This window comes from Salvelinus alpinus, unplaced genomic scaffold (assembly GCF_045679555.1).
Source record: "Salvelinus alpinus unplaced genomic scaffold, SLU_Salpinus.1 scaffold_44, whole genome shotgun sequence".
Lineage (NCBI taxonomy): Eukaryota > Metazoa > Chordata > Actinopteri > Salmoniformes > Salmonidae > Salvelinus > Salvelinus alpinus.
In genome coordinates this window covers 200066-218934 of record NW_027255985.1, presented here as the reverse complement: position 1 = coordinate 218934, position 18869 = coordinate 200066, and the positions used below count along the sequence as shown (strand labels likewise).

The following is an 18869-nucleotide window of genomic DNA, read 5'->3' as shown; positions in this document are numbered from 1 at the left end:
TTCAGACCCTGCCAGCATGGCCAGAGATGTAACTTATAACCACAGAACCAACACAGACCTTTCATGCATGACTAAAAACACCTAAGTATTAGATTTACTGCCCTGGTCTGTATCCGCCTCAGACACCATTCACAATGCTGGCTGAGGTACAAGTAAAACATGACATATTATTTCCGAACCATTCACAATGCTGGCTGAGGTACGAGTAAAACATGACATATTATTTCCTAATTGTAAAAAAAATCCCCACTCCATAATCAACTAGTCTCTCTCTGTTTAACCAGAATAACATGAATTGTGTCCTTCAAACTGTTAGACTGTTAGTCCATAATCATATTCAGCTACTTAGATGTCATGTATTGTCATGTTATAATGAAACATCACCAAGTGAAATAAAGTTGATAAGATACTCTTAATAGACATTAAATAAAAAATGGTTGTTCAGAAATCATTAATTATCATGTTGCTCTCATGAAATGAACCAAATATTTCACAATCATTCCCACTGCTGATATTCACATAGAATAATTACAAGGATCATATTTCTCAGTTGCATTGACCTGCAGACATCAGACACCACCTCTCCCCTATGCACATGTGACTGAAATGTAACCAATCACAAAAATCACTGAGCCAGCGTTGATGGCCCAATAAAAAAACAGCAAGTTTCTGCCAGCCAATTGGATAATTCCAGTGCAGTACATGTGTAGGGGGATATTTCCAGTACAGTACACGTGTAGAGGGATAATTCCAGTACAGTACATGTGTAGAGGGATAATTCCAGTACAGTACATGTGTAAGGGGATAATTCCAGTACAGTACGTGTGTAAAGGGTGTAAAGGGATAACTAGAGTACAGTACATGTGTAGAGGGATAATTCCAGTGCAGTACATGTGTAGAGGGATAATTCCAGTACAGTACGTGTGTAAAGGGATAATTACAGTACAGTACGTGTGTAAAGGGTGTAAAGGGATAATTAGAGTACAGTACATGTGTAGAGGGATAATTCCAGTGCAGTACATGTGTAGAGGGATAATTCCAGTACAGTACGTGTGTAAAGGGATAATTACAGTACAGTACGTGTGTAAAGGTTGTAGAGGGATAATTCCAGTGCACCGGTTAGTGACTGGAGACTTACAATGATGAAAACAGGTCCCTCGTGGAATGACAACAACATGGCTGCTTGTTAAAGAAGAGATGGAGGGGGAGAGAGAGAGGTAACCATATGCTGAAAACAGGTGTATTTATCCCTGTGTTTCCTGTCTCTCTGTGCCAGTTCATCTTGTATGTCCAAATCAACCAGCGTGGTTATTCCCGTGCCCATGCCTTCTCTATTCTCTTTTTTATAGTCCTTCAGGTTCTGACCCTTGCCTGTATTCTGGACTCTTTACCCGCCTGCCTGACCATTCTTCCTGCCTTCACCTCGAGCCTGCCTGCCACTCTGTACCTCCTGGACTCTGATCTGGTATTGACCTTTTCCCTGTCCACGACCATTCTCTTGCCTACTCCCTTTTTGGATCAATAAACATCCAAGTGTCCATCCATCTGCCTCCTGTGTCTGCATCTGGTTCTCACCTTGTGCCCTCATACATATGTGTCATATATTGTCCTCACTGGTTTCGTCCCATAGATTCATGCACTTGTTGGAATCTCGAACGAACACTGCAATGTCATTCAGTAGTGAGAAAAGGGATTCACTTGCCACAACAACCCCAGTGGTGTCAGTTAGCACAAGGTTGGGGACATGTGAGTAACACCATATGTGTACTTGGTTAGGAGACTCTCCTGTGAGCGATGCAGAGAAGCCCCTGTATTGTCCCTGCATATTAGCTGCTCTGTCTGTTGCATTACCAACACACTGTTTGATATCTATGTCCATCTTCTCAAGGGTCTGTTTCACCAGGTCCACAAAGTACTGTCCAATCGATGATTCAGTCAATGACCTCAATGAGTCTCTGGTGGACAACATCAGTGACATATCGCAGAACTACTGCACACTGGTCTTTGGATGTTAAATCCTGTGTTGTGTCCATTTGTATTGAGAACATCCCTGCCTTTCTCACTTCCAACAGCAATTGTCTGCTGAATCAACATTCTGATGACTTCAATGACTTTATTTGCTGTTGTTTTGGATGTCATAGTTACCAAGGACCCTCTTCCTTTACTTCCCATCTGCTTCTTGCTCTTCTCAATGCTCCACCAACATGCTCTTGTAGGCAGACATATTTGCTTAGCAACAATATAAGCTCAAGAAACATGTCATGATTGACGGCCATGTTTCCCAAGTTATATGCAGCTTCGTGTCTGTGTCCTCTGTAGCTAAGCCCACATTTACCAATAACTTTAAATACATCAATCACACGTTCCATGACCTGCCTCCTCTTTCTGACCTGGTCTCGTTGAACTGACATTTGCTTATCACTCAGAAGGGTACGGATGTCTGCTTTGCTGGCTCTGAGGAAAAAGGCTTCTGCACTTCCTCTATGGGTCTTGCTTCTCTCATGTTCCTGTACTCTCTGATGGACATGTTTCCAGGCCTCCTTTGACAAATGCACTATCACTGGCTGAAGGTTTTGCGAATGCAAGACATACTGAGCAGAACAAGGAGTGAGTTACTTCAATGTAGGTCAGCCATTTTCTGTTTGTGCCATCTTTGGAGTGGAATACATTGGGAATGACTCTGAGGGGATTGTTTTGGGTGGTAGTGAAAAAATAAGTCAAAATCCTTGGACTGAGGACGGGAAAATAATAAAAATGGATTTTCAGTGCTTTCGCTGTCCCTTTATTTTCCCTGTACTGGGCTCTGAACCTCTCTCTCTCTGCACATCTGGTTGCTCTGCAGAATTGTAAGAACCGACGCAGGACAGGAGAAGCAGGTATGGGGAGTCAAACATTTATTCTGGAACAGACAAAGAACATGACAGGAACAGTGTAGGCACACAGATAAACAAGGACATATGACAAACAATTCCGAAGCAGGGAACAGAGCTAGGAAACAGACAGATATAGGGAAGAAAATTACACAAGTAATTGAGTCCAATAAGTGCAAACAGTTATGTTTTTGTTTTAAATTTACAAAATTAAAATTACAAATTTACATTTTAAATGTTTTCTTTACTCAAGTATTACAATTGTTTTTTAGGGGTGTAGGGTGGAAGCTGCCTCCGCGTAACAGGGAATCCCTGTCCGTCGGCTTCCTGTATAGGTCTGTGCTAAAGCCACCCCCCTTCCTCTTAATAAAAATGTCCAGATAACTTGTTTCATGCGCATCAAAGGTGAGGGTGAATTTCAGATGTTCACTGCTTGTAATGTTGCTGGCTGGCTAAAATAACTGCATATAGCTAACGTTAACTGGCTGGCTAAGATAACTGCATATAGCTAACGTTAGCTGGCCGGCTAAGATAACTGCATATAGCTAACGTTAGCTGGCTGGCTAAGAACTGCATCCTCTTCTTTTACAGTAATATCATCCTCCTCTTTCACTCTGAACGCGTCTTCCTCTTCTTTGTATTGTGACATCCTCTTCTTCCTCTTTCACGACAACGTTCAGCCACAGTCCCTCTTTCTCTGTCCAGCAGACCTCCTCTTCTGTAACAGGAGGAGAGTAGCTTAGTGAGCTCATGGTCGGAGATGTTAGCTAGCTATGCTAATGATAACTTAACCAGCCCGCTAGCTATGCTAATGCTAACTTAACCAGCCCGCTAGCTGACTAATAACAACAACCGTAAATATGAAATTAAAACGGATAACTAACTAAGTTACACGACAGAAGTGGATTTAAAACACAGTGGCTAATAAACACGAAAGCGTCTAAAGAGCTTTTATTGGTTCGGCTATTTTGGCTAGCAACCTACCGAGGTGGCTGACAAACTGTTGCTGCTGTTGAAAGAAGCGTTCCGTCCACTAGATTAGACGTCACACTAGCAGCATTACCTTAAATTCCCAGACCGCCGTCTGCTGACTGGAGTGGGTAACGCAGTTAAGTAAAATTAAATTCACATTTTCAGACAAGTTAAAGTGTAGGAAGCATGAGTTTTTACTCACCAGTGTAACAACACAGTGTGGTTAAATACTTAGTAACTTAGTTATATGTACAAACAGTTATGTTTTTGCTTTATTACAGATTTCTTAACATCTTCTAAACTACCCACAATGCACTATTTCTCAACGTCATATGGCGGATCTACTCTGTACTACCGAGTTTGTATGCTAGAAATCATTAGCCAAACCTCATGCTTTCATATACTGTGTGGTTGTATTATCTAGTGGGAACTCGTTAGCATAGTAGGCTATGGTGTCTACTTGCCGTGGGCTCAAAACGAAAGAGAAAATCATACCTGCTTGCTCCTTTTTGTTTTGTCAACTTTTCGATGGGGATGTTACGTTTGATACCGGAGCTACGAGGCATGCGTCGAAATCACTAAGCAGTAAACTTCAAAGCAGTGTGCTGATGCCTGTATCACTTTATCAGCAGGACGTGATCAATGACGTCTGAAGCTTAATTTCGTTGAACAACAACCTGATTGGTTTGGTATTGGGCTTGTTCGACATTGCAGCCGACAGTACAGGTGGCTGCTGACTGATTGAGCTGCAAATCACCTTGCATCATAAATAACAACTCATTATTATTTATAAATCAGTCAGCCAGTCACCATTTACCCACAACGCAGCATGGACTTGATGCTCTCGAACACGGCCAGTGGTTTAGTAAATGACATAATGGCTACGCTGATACGGCGTGTGACTTCATCTATAAACATGTGGCTGTTCTAAATTCTGTGTCGCTCAAATCCTTGAGTAATGAACCTATTTTTGACACAATTGGCTCGAAAGCATCAATGCTTCAGGAAGCTTTATTTCCCCATCACTACTTTTCAGCATGTTTTCTGTGAATTAGACTACGGGAGTTTTGTAACTTTTTCCACCTTGGTTTACTGTTAGTTGGGTTCTGACTGGTCTCCGGTAGTTGGTCTCACTGACCATAACCGTGCTGGTTGGCTACGCTGGTTAGGCTAATAGCTAGTTGGCCAAATAGCTAACGTTAGCTGGCTGGCTAAGATAACTGCATATAGCTAATGTTAGCTGGCTGGCTAAGATAACTACATATAGCTAATGTTAGCTGGCTGGCGTAGATAACTGCATATAGCTAACGTTAGCTAGCTGGCGTAGATCACTGCATATAGCTAACGTTAGCTAGCTGGCGTAGATAACTGCATATAGCTAACGTTAGCTGGCTGGCTAACTGCATATAGCTAACGTTAGCTGGCTGGCTTGGATAACTGCATATAGCTAATGTTGGCTGGCTGGCTAAGATAACTGCATATAGCTAATGTTAGCTGGCTGGCTAAGATAACTGCATATAGCTAACATTCTTTGATATTTGGTTAGATGGTGTTATGTATTTCCAAAACGTTGGTTTACTTTAATCACTCAAGTCATGAGTGCAAATGATTGGTTTAATTTAAAGTTATACATTTGAAGTTATTTCTATTGTAGTTTTCATCATAGGGAATAGGCTGGTCCTCCATATTACTTCACACCTGACTTTGGCATTCTTCTGAATTCTGATTGGTTTAATGTAATAACTCCAAAAATAGAACAGTGAGGTGTAACTTTGCATTGGGAAAAATATTTTATTTTATCTTTTTATAAACAACACAAAACATACAAAGGACAACATCATACAAACATTAACTACATCACACCTGCCCAGACCCACTAGAACACACCTCCATCTCCCTTAACTACATCACACCTGCACAGACCCACTAGAACACACCTCCATCTCCATTAACTACATCACTTCTCCATTAACTACATCACACCTGCTCAGACCCACTAGAACACACCCCCATCTCCATTAACTACATCACACCTGCCCAGACACACTAGAACACACCTCCATCTCACCTGCCCAGACCCACTGGAACACACCTCCATCTCCATTAACTACATCACACCTGCCCAGACCCACTAGAACACACCTCCAGCTCCTGCATCATTCTCCACCACATGGGCTCAAACTGCACCATGTTATTTGTCTCCCAGCACTTTAATGTTTAGATAATAAATTATTTGACCTTTCCACTGTGTTATCAATGGAGGTTTTTAAGTATAGTATTTAAGATGATTGAGGAGAAAAGTATCATCCAACCATCGGGTAACTTGTTTCATGTGCATCAAAGGTGAGGGTGAAAATTCAGATGTTCACTGCTTGTATTGATGAAGGAGTGGAATCGATGAAGTTCCTCTGCTGTCCCCTGGAATAGAAGGAACACGTCATCAATGAAGACTTTTTCAGAGCCTGATGAGGTGCTAGAATGGATTGTTAGGGCTGACAATCACATTCTTCTCTAACAACCACACATACAGAGTGGCATAATTAGATGCTATTTTTTTAAATTACGACTCTTGTCTGTTTCTTTTACACCTAATTTTTAAAGAGACAGAATGCACAATGGTCAATGTTATCTGCGATCCTTGAGACAACCCTACCCTAAACCCTAACCTTAACCCCTACCTTAATGCAAGCACATTGTAACTTTTGTGCATCCAGACCTAATGCAACTTGGAGTGATCAGATGACAGAAGTCACATTAAGGTGCCAGGTGTAACTGAGGCCATAGATGCTCCATTTCCATTACTTTGAGTGTTTTATATAATATGACTAAATGTGTTTCTGTGTTGCAGGGGCAGTCAAGAAATGGAACAGCAAGGCCACAGAACATGACATAAGCAGAGCTGTGGGAGACCACCTCAAGCCCCTGGTAGAGTCGGGGGTGGTGTTTACCACTCCACCACGCCTTCAGCAGGCTGGAAAAATGGGATTGATCCATTTGTTTGTTTCAGTTTTCAGTAGTTGAATCCTTTGACATATTGTTGATTTCAAAAGGTTTCATTTTCAACAACTGCACTGGGTTGGTTGAAAAGTGATACTAAACGTACATACCAACACTATTTTGACATAGTGGAAGATATACTGTTTTTCATACTAAGACGACCTCATTGGGTTCATTTGTTGAAATCAAATTAATAAACTGCGGTTGAAAATTAGCCAGCTGGCTAAAACCGTCACTTTTACTGAAACGTTGATTAATGTGAACTGTCCCTGTAAAAATAAACTCAAACTCAAATCAAGCTTTATTCTTACAGCACATTTCAGACATGGATGCAACACAATGGCTTCACAGGAAAATACAATTAAAATAAACAGAAATATTTAGTACACAACAAACAGAAGACTAACAACTGAAAGACTAATGAACATTAAGGAAATTCCATTGATTAAAATATTAATTGGATGCAATATCCAACCCAAAATATAAGCTTGTTTTTTAGGAGGGGCTCTGAAAGACACTATGGGGGTGTCCACTGAAAGTTGACTAGTAACAACAACTGGGACCTAAAAGACACCCACCATGAGACCCACTAAATCTGCCCAAGAAGAGGCAAACAAAGACAAATAATCCTATATTTTAGTTGGGCAAGTTTGCTCACCACCAACAGAAAACAACTTCCATTTCACATTATAATCAACTACAATGCTTCACCTTCACCAATATAAACATGGTGTCTACTGGCTGTCAACAATTAAAACAAGAAACACACATTTCTAAATAATAATAAACAATAGTATTATTTTTTTCTCATTTTTCTTTCTATAGAATCCGAAAACTCACTAGCTTCTAGAACTCTCGTCTCCCTAAAACTCACTAGCTTCTAGAACTCATGTAACCCTAAAACTCACTAGCTTCTAGAACTCTCGTCTCCCTAAAACTCACTAGCTTCTAGAACTCTCGTCTCCCTAAAACTCACTAGCTTCTTGAACTCATGTAACCCTAAAACTCACTAGCTTCTAGAACTCTCGTCTCCCTAAAACTCACTAGCTTCTAGAACTCTCGTCTTCCTAAAACTCACTAGCTTCTAGAACTCTCGTCTTCCTAAAACTAACTAGCTTCTAGAACTCTCGTCCCCTTGGAACGAGCCCAAACATAACTAATCTCCAATACAGAAAAACATGCAGTCGAAATCAATTGGGATCTATGGTAACGCACTGGCTAAACGCAAAACACAAATCTTTTTGACTGCCCACCCTTGAGACAATCAGCAACCAAGTTGTCCTTACCACAGACATGTCTGATTTCAAGAGGAAACTCCTGCAATATCCGTAGTAACTTTCCACCTCACTGTGGAGCTTTTTTCTCTTTTCAGGGTTCACTAGATAGGCATGTTGTTGGATCGGGGCCCAGTCCCCAATGTCATGCTCTAGTACATTTGGGTTGGCACATGTGAGAATTAACCCTGGTATTCTCAAAACAGAGTAACAATGTCAATATAATTGTACCCCAAAAATGATCAGTTGGTTGCATAAATAATTATAATTTCTAAATGTTACATGAAATATTTGATTGCATAGTCTTATTTTCAACGTCTTTTCAATTACATTTTGCTAGGTGGGATAGCCCAATGTCAAAACACAGTTTTAACGTGTCTAAATCAATAACCAATGTGCAGAAACAGTTTGGGATAAATTGAAAACCTAAACATAAAATGTGCTATAGACACAAACATCTGCCACAATAATCATATTACTTGTATTTTTTAAACAAGCAGCTTATAAACTGCACAAGCACCAGAAACGCTGTTGTTTTGACAAGTAGCAATATATCACTGATATCAATTAAGGGGGAAATCAGGTTGTACTTACTGTTGAAATTAACACAACTAAAAAAATAAATGGAAATGGGAGATATTTGTTACCTCACTGATTAGAGGACAACCTGCAGAAGACAGTCAGCTATTTAGGGGTCGCTAAACAAAGGAACCCAACACTTATTTGTCATCACTCATTGATATCATGTTGAAATCAATTGTGATGAGAGGGAGATGAGGTTGCACGTCCTGTTAAAACTAACAGCTCAAAACCCACACGGAATCTGGGAATAATGTGTACATCACTGGTTAGAGGACAATTTGTAGAAAACAGCTCGCTACATTTAGAAGTGTTGTATTTTGATTCAAGTGGGTCACCAACGTGGTAAGTGTAACACAACTCTTCTTTAATTAGTCACTTTTTGTTAAATCTCAGTAATAGTAACTCTTTCAATTCAGAGCCAGTATTTTCCCCTGAGGCTAATATCCATATCATGATGAAATCAATAGAACAGGGGGCAAACGATTACGGATCGACATTGTGACATTATTAAAATACTCCTACTACAATGTTTAAACATTCTACATTGTGACATTAATTCATTGATATCATGAAACAACTCCTTCATGTATGTATTTTCTGATTTTTGATCAGAGGTATTTTATCAGATTATCTCTGGTCACACTGATCACAGCTGGGATTTCTCTCCTGTATGTGTTATATGGTGTGTAGTCCGCTTGCTAGACGTAGTAAAACTCTTCCAGCATTTAGCACAGCTATTAGGATTCTCTCCTGTGTGTGTTTTCTCTGGTGTGACATCAGGCTGGTTGACTGAGTAAAACTCTTCCCACATTGACTACAGCTATAAGATTTCTCACCTGTGTGTGTTCTCTGGTGTATAGTTAGATAGCTAGACGTATTAAAACTCTTCCCACATTGAGTACAGCTAAAAGGTTTCTCTCCTGTGTGTGTTCTACGGTGTGATATCAGGCTGGTTGACCGAGTAAAACTCTTCCCACATTGAGCACAGCTATACGGTTTCTCTCCTGTGTGTGTTCTCTGGTGTACAGTTAGATTGCTAGAGGTATTAAAACTCTTCCCACATTGAGTACAGCTAAAAGGTTTCTCTCCTGTGTGTGTTCTCTGGTGTATAGTTAGATAGCTAGAAGTAGTAAAACTCTTCCCACATTGAGCACAGCTATACGGTTTTTCTCCTGTGTGTGTTCTCCGGTGTTTAGTCAGACTGCTAGATGTAACAAAACTCTTCCCACATTCATCACAGCTATAAGATTTCTCTCCTGTGTGGGTTCTATGGTGTGATATCAGGTTGGTTGAGCGAGCAAAACTCTTCCCACATTGAGCACAGCTATAGGGTTTTTCTCCTGTGTGTATTCTCTGGTGTGATATCAGGCTGGTTGACTGAGTAAAACTCTTCCCACATTGAGTATAGCTAAAAGGTTTCTCTCCTGTGTGGATTCTCTGATGAATTTTAATGCCTGATGATGAGGTGAATCTCTTCCCACAGTCAGAGCAGCAGTGAGATTTCTTCCCTGTGGGTCTCTGCTGGTGTTTCTTGAGGTGTTCTAATGTGGAGAGACTCTTCTCTGCCTCGTCAGCATCATGAGTTTGTTGAGGCTCCCCAGAGGATCCACGATAGTCACGTCTCTCTCCTGTGTGAACAACAAAGTCAGACAGATAGTTAAAGGCCCACATCAGCAGAAATCCACTGTAAAAGGTGATGCCAACAGCGTAGCCATGATGTTGTACAACAATTGACGTCTGTAATGAATGTAATGATTATTTGACAATTGTCTTAAAATGAGCAACAATAGTCATATTTTGTCTTGTTTTCACATTAGTAGTAACATCTAAGATTGTAGGCTAGAAATAAGTTATTCATGTTGTTGAAACTCTAAGCAGTGTGCCAGACGACTTTTGGTCTCCAATATAGGCCCCTTTCTGTGTTTGCTAAAATTGCGGCACGAGGGTGATGCACAAAACAATTTGGTTGTAGAAACTCCTCCCTGCTAATGAGGAAACCACTAGTTATGGACGTAGTATATTTGGTAATGAGGAAACCACTAGTTATGGATGTAGTATATCTGGTAATGAGGAAACCACTAGTTATGGACGTAGTATATCTGCCTGGAGCAAAAAGGGTGAGGAAAGATTTTAGTTTTCACAATGTATTCTGAATGTGAATGGGGGAAAACTCAGGGGAGTAACCTCCATTTCCAGGTTGCTTATGAGTGCATTTCACACTACTTTGGATTATAATTGTAAGGCTCGTTTGAATGTCCTGCTTAATATAATGTTTGTGTCATCATCGCAAATCAACCGCTTTGTATTTAAAAAACACTTCAACCAGTAAAATGCTCTTTGTCTAGCTTTTCCATCAGCCTGACAATGAGGGTTTGTACACGGTTTGCCAAATTGGCCCATAACTTCACCTAACAACAACATAGACCTACTGTAGGACCCATAACAACAACATAGACCTACTGTAGGACCCATAACAATAACATAAACCTACTGTAGGACCCATAACAACAACATAGACCTACTCCAGGACCCATAACAACAACATAGACCTACTGTAGGACCCATAACAACAACATAGACCTACTGTAGGACCCATAGCAACAACATAGACCTACTGTAGGACCCATAACAATAACATAGACCTATTGTAGGACACATAACAATAACATAGACCTACCGTAGGACCCATAACTTCACCTAACAACAACCTAAACCTACTGTAGGACCCATAACAACAACATAGACCTACTGTAGGACCCATAACAATAACAGACCTACTCTAGGACCCATAACAACAACATAGACCTACTGTAGGACCCATAACTTCACCTAACAACATAGACCTACTGTAGGACCCATAACTTCACCTAACAACAACATAGACCTACTGTAGGACCCATAACTTCACCTAACAACAACATAGATCTACTGTAGAACCCATAACGTCTATCCATCAAGGAACAGTTCTCTACACATCATGAGTTAAGTATCTCTGTGTGTTGTACAATCATGGAACTGGACCCATAACTTCACCTAACATCAAATATACCCAAGTCATGATGTTTGTTGCATGTCGTGATGTTTGTCATTTGACTGGCATTCAGAAAATGATTTCCTGGATCAGCTGATGATAGTTGAACATGTGACTAACTAAACAGCTACAGTATTAAGAATGATGTGTAATTATTGAAGAACCGCGTTAATGACAGTATCCATTTGGGTGTTGTCAATCAAGTTACGATTATTATTATTTATTCATTTTTATTTCAGCTTTATTTAACCAGGTAGGCCAGTTGAGAACAAGTTCTCATTTACAACTGCAACCTGGCCAAGATAAAGCAAAGCAGTGCGACAGAAACAACACCACCGAGTTACACATGGGATAAACAAACGTACAGTCAATAACACAATAGAAAAATCTATATACAGTGTGTGCAAATGGAGTACGGAGGTAAGGCAATCAATAGGCAATAGTAGCGAAGTAATTACAATTTAACAAATGAACACTGGAGTGATAGATGTGCAGATGATGATGTGCAAGTAGAAATACTGGTGTGCAAAAGAGCAAAAAAAGTAAATAAAAACATGGGGAGGTAGGCAGTTGGATGGGCTATTTACAGATGGGCTGTGTACAGCTGCAGCAATCGGTAAGCTGCTCAGACTAGTCAGGATGGAGGGAAATATTAATGGAGCAAAGTGCAGAGAGATCCTTGATGAAAGACCTGCTCCAGAGTGCTCAGGACCTCAGACTGGGGCAAAGGTTCAGCATCCAATAGGACAACGACCTTAAGCAAACAGCCAAGACAACGCAGGAGTGGCTTCGGTAGAAGTTTCTGAATGTCCTTGAGTGACATAGCCAGAGCCCGGACTTGAGCCCGATCTAACATCTCTGGAGAGACCTGAAAATAGCTGTGCAGTGATGTTCCCCATCCAACTTGACAGAGCTAGAGAGGATCTGCAGAGAAGGATGGGTAAAAACTCCCCAAATGCAGGTGTGCCAAATAAATTAGCTAAATGAAAGAGGGAAAAAAATATTTTATCAATTTTAGAATAAGGCTTTAAAGTAACAAAAAGTGGAAAAAGTCAAGGGGTCTGAATACTTTCCCGAATGCACTGTATACAGCAACACCTCCCCCATAAGCATTCCTTTCTTTTCTGTAGATGTTATATCCCTGTATTGCTACTGCTGGATCAAAGGAATTATCTCAGTGAGTTTCAGAGATGAACAGTAGAGTGCATTCCAAATTCTATAGGCAGGCAAGTTAACAAAAACGTTTTCAAATAAAAACTATTCCAGAAAATGTCAAAGCGTATATAACGCCCGTCCAAGAGACTGTCGACCAATCGCGTTCACATTGTCATGCTGTGACACACAGTTCCTAGGCTAATTCTCACGAAATCCCTTTTTAAAGTCAGGGTATGAGTCGAGAAACATGCCTATTTTCCTTGAAAGTACGTAATGTCACGATTGCAAAGCTATACGATATTACAGAGAACAAGTTAATTATCTCTGAAAATATTTGTATTGTTGTGCTTCTTGTTCACGGAGGGTAATTTATGCCAATGTTCTTTTCTTTAAGCTATTAATACAAATCGAAAGGAGTTTCCAATATTCTCATTTCTTAAACTATTTCTGATGATAGCAGGTGATAGTGATACACAAGCTAGGTCTATTTTAAACATTGCCATCCCATGGCAGCATTTACCAGCCACCAGGTTCAGATGCTTTAAAACCACAAAAATATTTAAAACCCAATTCTATTTTTGCCCAAAGTCAAGATATAAATTATTCAAACTGAACATAATATTATTATTTAATATAATATTATTTTAGGCTATTTTAGTTTGAGTCAAAGATAGTTTTGGAATAGTTTTAATTTTTCAAACAGGTTTGTTATTTTATGTCAGTTTACTAAATAGTTTTCCCCTAAATACTTTTTCTATAATAAACATGGAGGTTTCCCCTATCAACCAGTCATAGGTACTGGTGACAAAGCGCCTCGTAACCTAGCTGGGAATGGGACAAACGGAACCCTTCTGTGGTAACAGACAGGGGTGATTTGTAATCAAATCTAATTCCCAGGAATGGGGTTCATATGAACCACAGAGACTGTGTGTGGGATAATAACATGGCCCTGTCCAACCCTGCTTGTTCCCTCTACTCCGCTACCAACCACCAATCTCCAACAGGGCCCTTAACCTGTATCACTAGACACCTCATAGTGAGCTACAGGTAGGAATCAGCAATGAATCACAATAATGAGACACCTCTGGGGAAGGGTGTCAGCAACATTTAAAAAAAAATATATATAGTGTTTTATGACAAACCGTTTTTTACAAATCTGTCATTACACCAACTTAGACTTTACCGTGAAATGCTTTAATTACAAACCCTTAACCAACAGTGCAGTTGAAGAAGAAGAAAACGTTTACCAAATAGACTAAAATAAAAAGTAATAATAAAAAGTAACACAATGAGAATAACAATAACGAGGCTATATACAGGGGGCACCGGTACCGAGTCAATGTGGAGGCTATATACAGGGGGCACCGGTACCGAGTCAGTGTGGAGGCTATATACAGGGGGCACCGGTACCGAGTCAGTGTGGAGGCTATATACAGGGGGCACCGGTACCGAGTCAGTGTGGAGGCTATATACAGGGGGCACCGGTACCGAGTCAGTGTGGAGGCTATATACAGGGGGCACCGGTATCGAGTCAGTATGGAGGCTGTATACAGGGGGCACCGGTACTGAGTCAGTGTGGAGGCTATATACAGGGGGCACCGGTATCGAGTCAGTATGGAGGCTATATACAGGGGGCACCGGTACCGAGTCAGTGTGGAGGCTATATACAGGGGACACCGGTACCGAGTCAGTGTGGAGGCTATATACAGGGGGCACCGGTACCAAGTCAGTGTGGAGGCTATATACAGGGGGCACCGGTACCGAGTCAGTGTGGAGGCTATATACAGGGGGCACCAGTACTGAGTCAGTGTGGAGGCTATATACAGGGGGCACCGGTACCGAGTCAGTGTGGAGGCTATACACAGGGGGCACCGGTACCGAGTCAGTGTGGAGGCTATACACAGGGGGCACCGGTACCGAGTCAGTGTGGAGGCTATACACAGGGGGCACCGGTACCGAGTCAGTGTGGAGGCTATACACAGGGGGCACCGGTACCGAGTCAGTGTGGAGGCTATATACAGGGGGCACCGGTACCGAGTCAGTGTGGAGGCTATATACAGGGGGCACCGGTACCGAGTCAGTGTGGAGGCTATATACAGGTGGCACCGGTACCGAGTCAGTGTGCGGGGGTACAGGCTCGTTGAGGTAATCTGTACATGAAGGTGGGGGCGTAGTGACTATGCATAGGTAACAAACAACCAGCGAGTAGCAGCAGTGCACAAAAGGGAGGGGGGTGGGGGGGGTCAATGTAAATTGTTTAGTGGTGATTTTATGAATTGTTCAGCAGTCGTATGGTTTGGGGGTAGAAGCTGTTGAGGAGGCTTTTGGTCCTATACCTGGCGCTCCGGTACCGCTTACCGTGCGGTAGCAGAGAAACAGTTTAAAACTTGGGTGACTGTAGTCTCTGACAATTTTGTGGGCTTTCCTCTGACACGCCTATTATATAGGTCCTGGGTGGCAGGAAGCTCGGCCACAATGATGTACTGTGCTATTCGCACTACCCTCTGTAGCGCCTTACGGTCAAATGCCGAGCAGTTGCCATACCAGGCGGTGATGCAACCGGTCAGGATGCTCTCGGTGGTGCAGCTGTATTACCTTTTGAGGATCTGGGGACCCATGCCAAATCTTTTCAGTCTCCCGAGGGGGAAAAGGTTTTGTTGTGCCCTCTTCATGACTGTCTTGGTATATACCCACGTAGGTGATTGAAAGATGAAATGAGGTCCACACTCCAGTCCAGTTGATGGTGGTAATGCACCTTAAAGTTGTTTTCCAACCGCCATATAAAGTCCAAAGAAGAAAAAGAAGCCTAAAGGAAGGTGAAATTACGAGAAACTAATTTGGTTTACTGTTTGGGGCGTCGCGACTGGTTACTTATTTTGATGTGATATGAAAGTATTGTGTGAAATTATTTTGATGTGATATGAAAGTACAGCGATTTATGTATCTAGAAATGTATCGCAATTGAGAATCGATTCACATTTAGATGGAATATTTGACTATTTTAGCTGCCAGAGCCAGTCTACCTCTGAAAATAACATGGACCTTGAGGAGTAACGGGGGCAGCAATCAGCAGTAGAAATAATAACAAAGCGTACTCCCTGCCCATTTCAGTAAAAAGTTGAGGGATGGGGCTGGAGAAATGCAACAATCCATGATGTCAACATGATAGTTTGAACCATGTTTTGAGGATATACAGTGTTTGTTTATATTTACTGACAAACATTGGAGTAAAAAATATTGTATATTTTGGGTTGTGATGGGGTACGACAGTTGAACTAAGCTCATGAGGCATTTATAAGTGATTTCTTCAAGAATCAGATGGGTACATATCATTAAAGTATACGTCCCAAAATGGATGTAACAACTGCTGATTGCCCTTTTAAGACCACATATTGGACTAAACCAATAGAAGATATTGAGGACCACAGTATTTCAGGCATTGTCATTGGATGCATTTGATCAATTGTTAAAGTTTTGGTGATGGTCCACTCTTGATGTTCTACACGTTACAGTGTAGCTTCAGCCATTCCTACAGAACAACATTAAAGTGTAGAACCCCTTTACTGCATATTGGTTCAACGACTGCAGAGACGGTACTTACTGGGGTTAAACGGATCTCCAACCTCCTCTTCTTCCTCCAATGTGACAGTCATCTCCCCCTCCTCCTCTTTCACTCCAAAAACGGAATCCGCCTCTTTCTCTTCCTCTTCTTTTACTGTAACATCTTCCTCCTCTTTCACTCTGAACGCATCTGCCTCTTCTTTCACTGTAACGTCTTTCTCTTCTTCTTTCACGGTAACAGACTCACCCTCTACTTGTTTTTGTATTGTAACATCCTTCTCTTCCTCCTCCTCTTTCACCAGAGCTTCTTTCTCCGTCCAGCAGACCTCTTCTTTAGCAGGAGCAGAGTAGCTTAGTGAACTCATGGTCGGGGATGTTAGCTAGCTAGCATTAGCGACTAGCCTAGTTCAAAGCTAACTTAGCAAACCAGCTAGCTGACAAACAACGTAAATATATAATTGAATGGGCCAACAAGTACATACGACAAAAATGTGTTTAATACACAGCGACTAATATACACCAAAACCGTGTAAAGAGAGTGAATGTTGTAGCTATGTTTGCTAGAAAGCTACCGAGGTGTCTGACTAGCTGTTGTTGTTGAAGGAGCGTCCCGTCCATTAGATTATACGTCACACTGGCAGCATCGCCTGAACCTAAAAGACGCACATCGCCATCTGCTGACCGGAGTGGGCAACGCAGTTGAGGAACCAAAAGTTTATTTTTCATTTATTTCATAAAAATATTAATATTATATTAAGTCGTTCAAAGATAAACATGTGTTGATTGATTCGTTTTTAATGAGTGAGAATTTAAAACAAACTTTACACCCACTACATATTTGCATTGAACCAAACTTCTAACATGGATCATTTTGACCCCAGAGGCATATCTTTGATCATAGCCAAAATGTGGTTTATTCAATTCTTCCAATTTTTCATGACTTTGTCAATCAACTGGTTCTTATTAAATCTAAATCATGGTTTAGTGTTTCTGTATCAATATGGACTTCTAACAAAGTAAAATCCTTTTGAGTCATTTTGACCCCAGCCAAAAGCACCTTTGATAAATAGGACATTTATTTCAAATCAAAATCAAATCACATTTTATTGGTCACATACACATGTTTAGCAGATGTTATTGCGGGTGTAGTAAAATGCTTGTATTTCTAGCTCCGACAGTGCAGTAATATCTAACAAGTAATATCTAACAGTTTCACAACATATACCCAATACACACACATCTAAATATTTGAATCTAGGTTTCTCTGTAGACATGATCCATCCCACCAGAGGGTGGATGGGCACCTGTATCAGTGGTCTTTACCAGATAGACACCTGAAGACACACAGTATAGTGCCTCCCATGTATTCTCCTAAGATTGGACTTTTCTATATCACGTGACTGTGTACAAAACTGCCAGCGGTAGAATACTCTGCCAGTGGTATACAGTGCGTTCGTTAAGTATTCAGACCCCTTCACCTTTTCCACATGTTGTTACGTTACAACCTTATTTCAAAAATGTAATAATTTCTCCCCCTCATCAATCACACAATAGCCCATAATGACAAACCAAAAATAGTTTTTTTGACATTTTTGCAAATGTATTTAAGTATTCAGACCCTTTGCTATGAGACTCAAAATTGAGCTCATCCTTGAGATGTTTATACAACTTGATTGGAGTCCACTTGTGGTAAATTCAATTGATTAGACATGATTTGGAAAGGCTGTCTATATAAAGTCCCACAGTTTACAGTGCATGTCAGAGCAAAAACCAAGCCATGAGGTCAAAGGAATTGTCCATAAAGCTCTGAGACAGGATTGTGTCTAGGCACAGATCTGGGGAAAGGTACCAAACAATGTCTTCAGCATTGAAGGTCCCCAAGAACACAGTGGCCTCCATCATTCTTAAATGGAAGAAGTTTGGAACCACCAAGACTCTTCCTAGAGCTGGCCACCCGGCCAAACTGAGAAATCGGGGGAGAAGGGCCTTGTTCAGGGAGGTCACCAGAACCCGATGTTCACTCTGACAGAGCTCCAGATTTCCTCTGCGGAGATGGGAGAACCTTCCAGAAGGACAACCATCTCTGCAGCACTCCACCAATCAGGCCTTTATGTAGCAATGATTAAATTGGCAAAATGTATTTCAATGGACAATTCTGTGAACTGTTCTGTGAATGGTGTCGGCTAGAGATGACATGCAGGAGCATGCAGGGATTTGTAGTCTTGCATGTCGTCTACTTTGATGCTAATTAGCATTTTAGAATCCGAGAGTAAATAGACACAAATATATTGATACAAGTATCTGTATTTCTTGTGGATCCCCATTAATTCCTGCCAATGTCACGTTCTGACCATAGTTCTTGTGTATTTTACTTGTTTTAGTGTTGGTCAGGACGTGAGCTGGGTGGGCATTCTATGTTGTGTGTTT

At 41.1% G+C, this 18869-nt stretch overlaps 1 long non-coding RNA gene and 1 pseudogene across 2 annotated transcripts; both read right to left on the bottom strand.

Moving 5' to 3' along the window:
* Window positions 1–2877: 2877 nt before the first annotated feature.
* Window positions 2878–4652, bottom strand: LOC139567122 (uncharacterized). 2 transcript variants are annotated; one of them, XR_011673231.1, is made up of 2 exons: window positions 4338–4652; window positions 2878–3588 (listed from the first exon to the last, which is right to left on the bottom strand). It is a non-coding gene; the product is annotated as an uncharacterized lncRNA (long non-coding RNA). The 2 variants fall into 2 exon arrangements; XR_011673230.1 differs by lacking the exon at window positions 4338–4652 and adding an exon at window positions 3855–4237.
* Window positions 4653–7122: 2470 nt separating this feature from the next.
* On the bottom strand, window positions 7123–17062 carry LOC139567113 (zinc finger protein 180-like; annotated as a pseudogene).
* Window positions 17063–18869: the final 1807 nt, after the last annotated feature.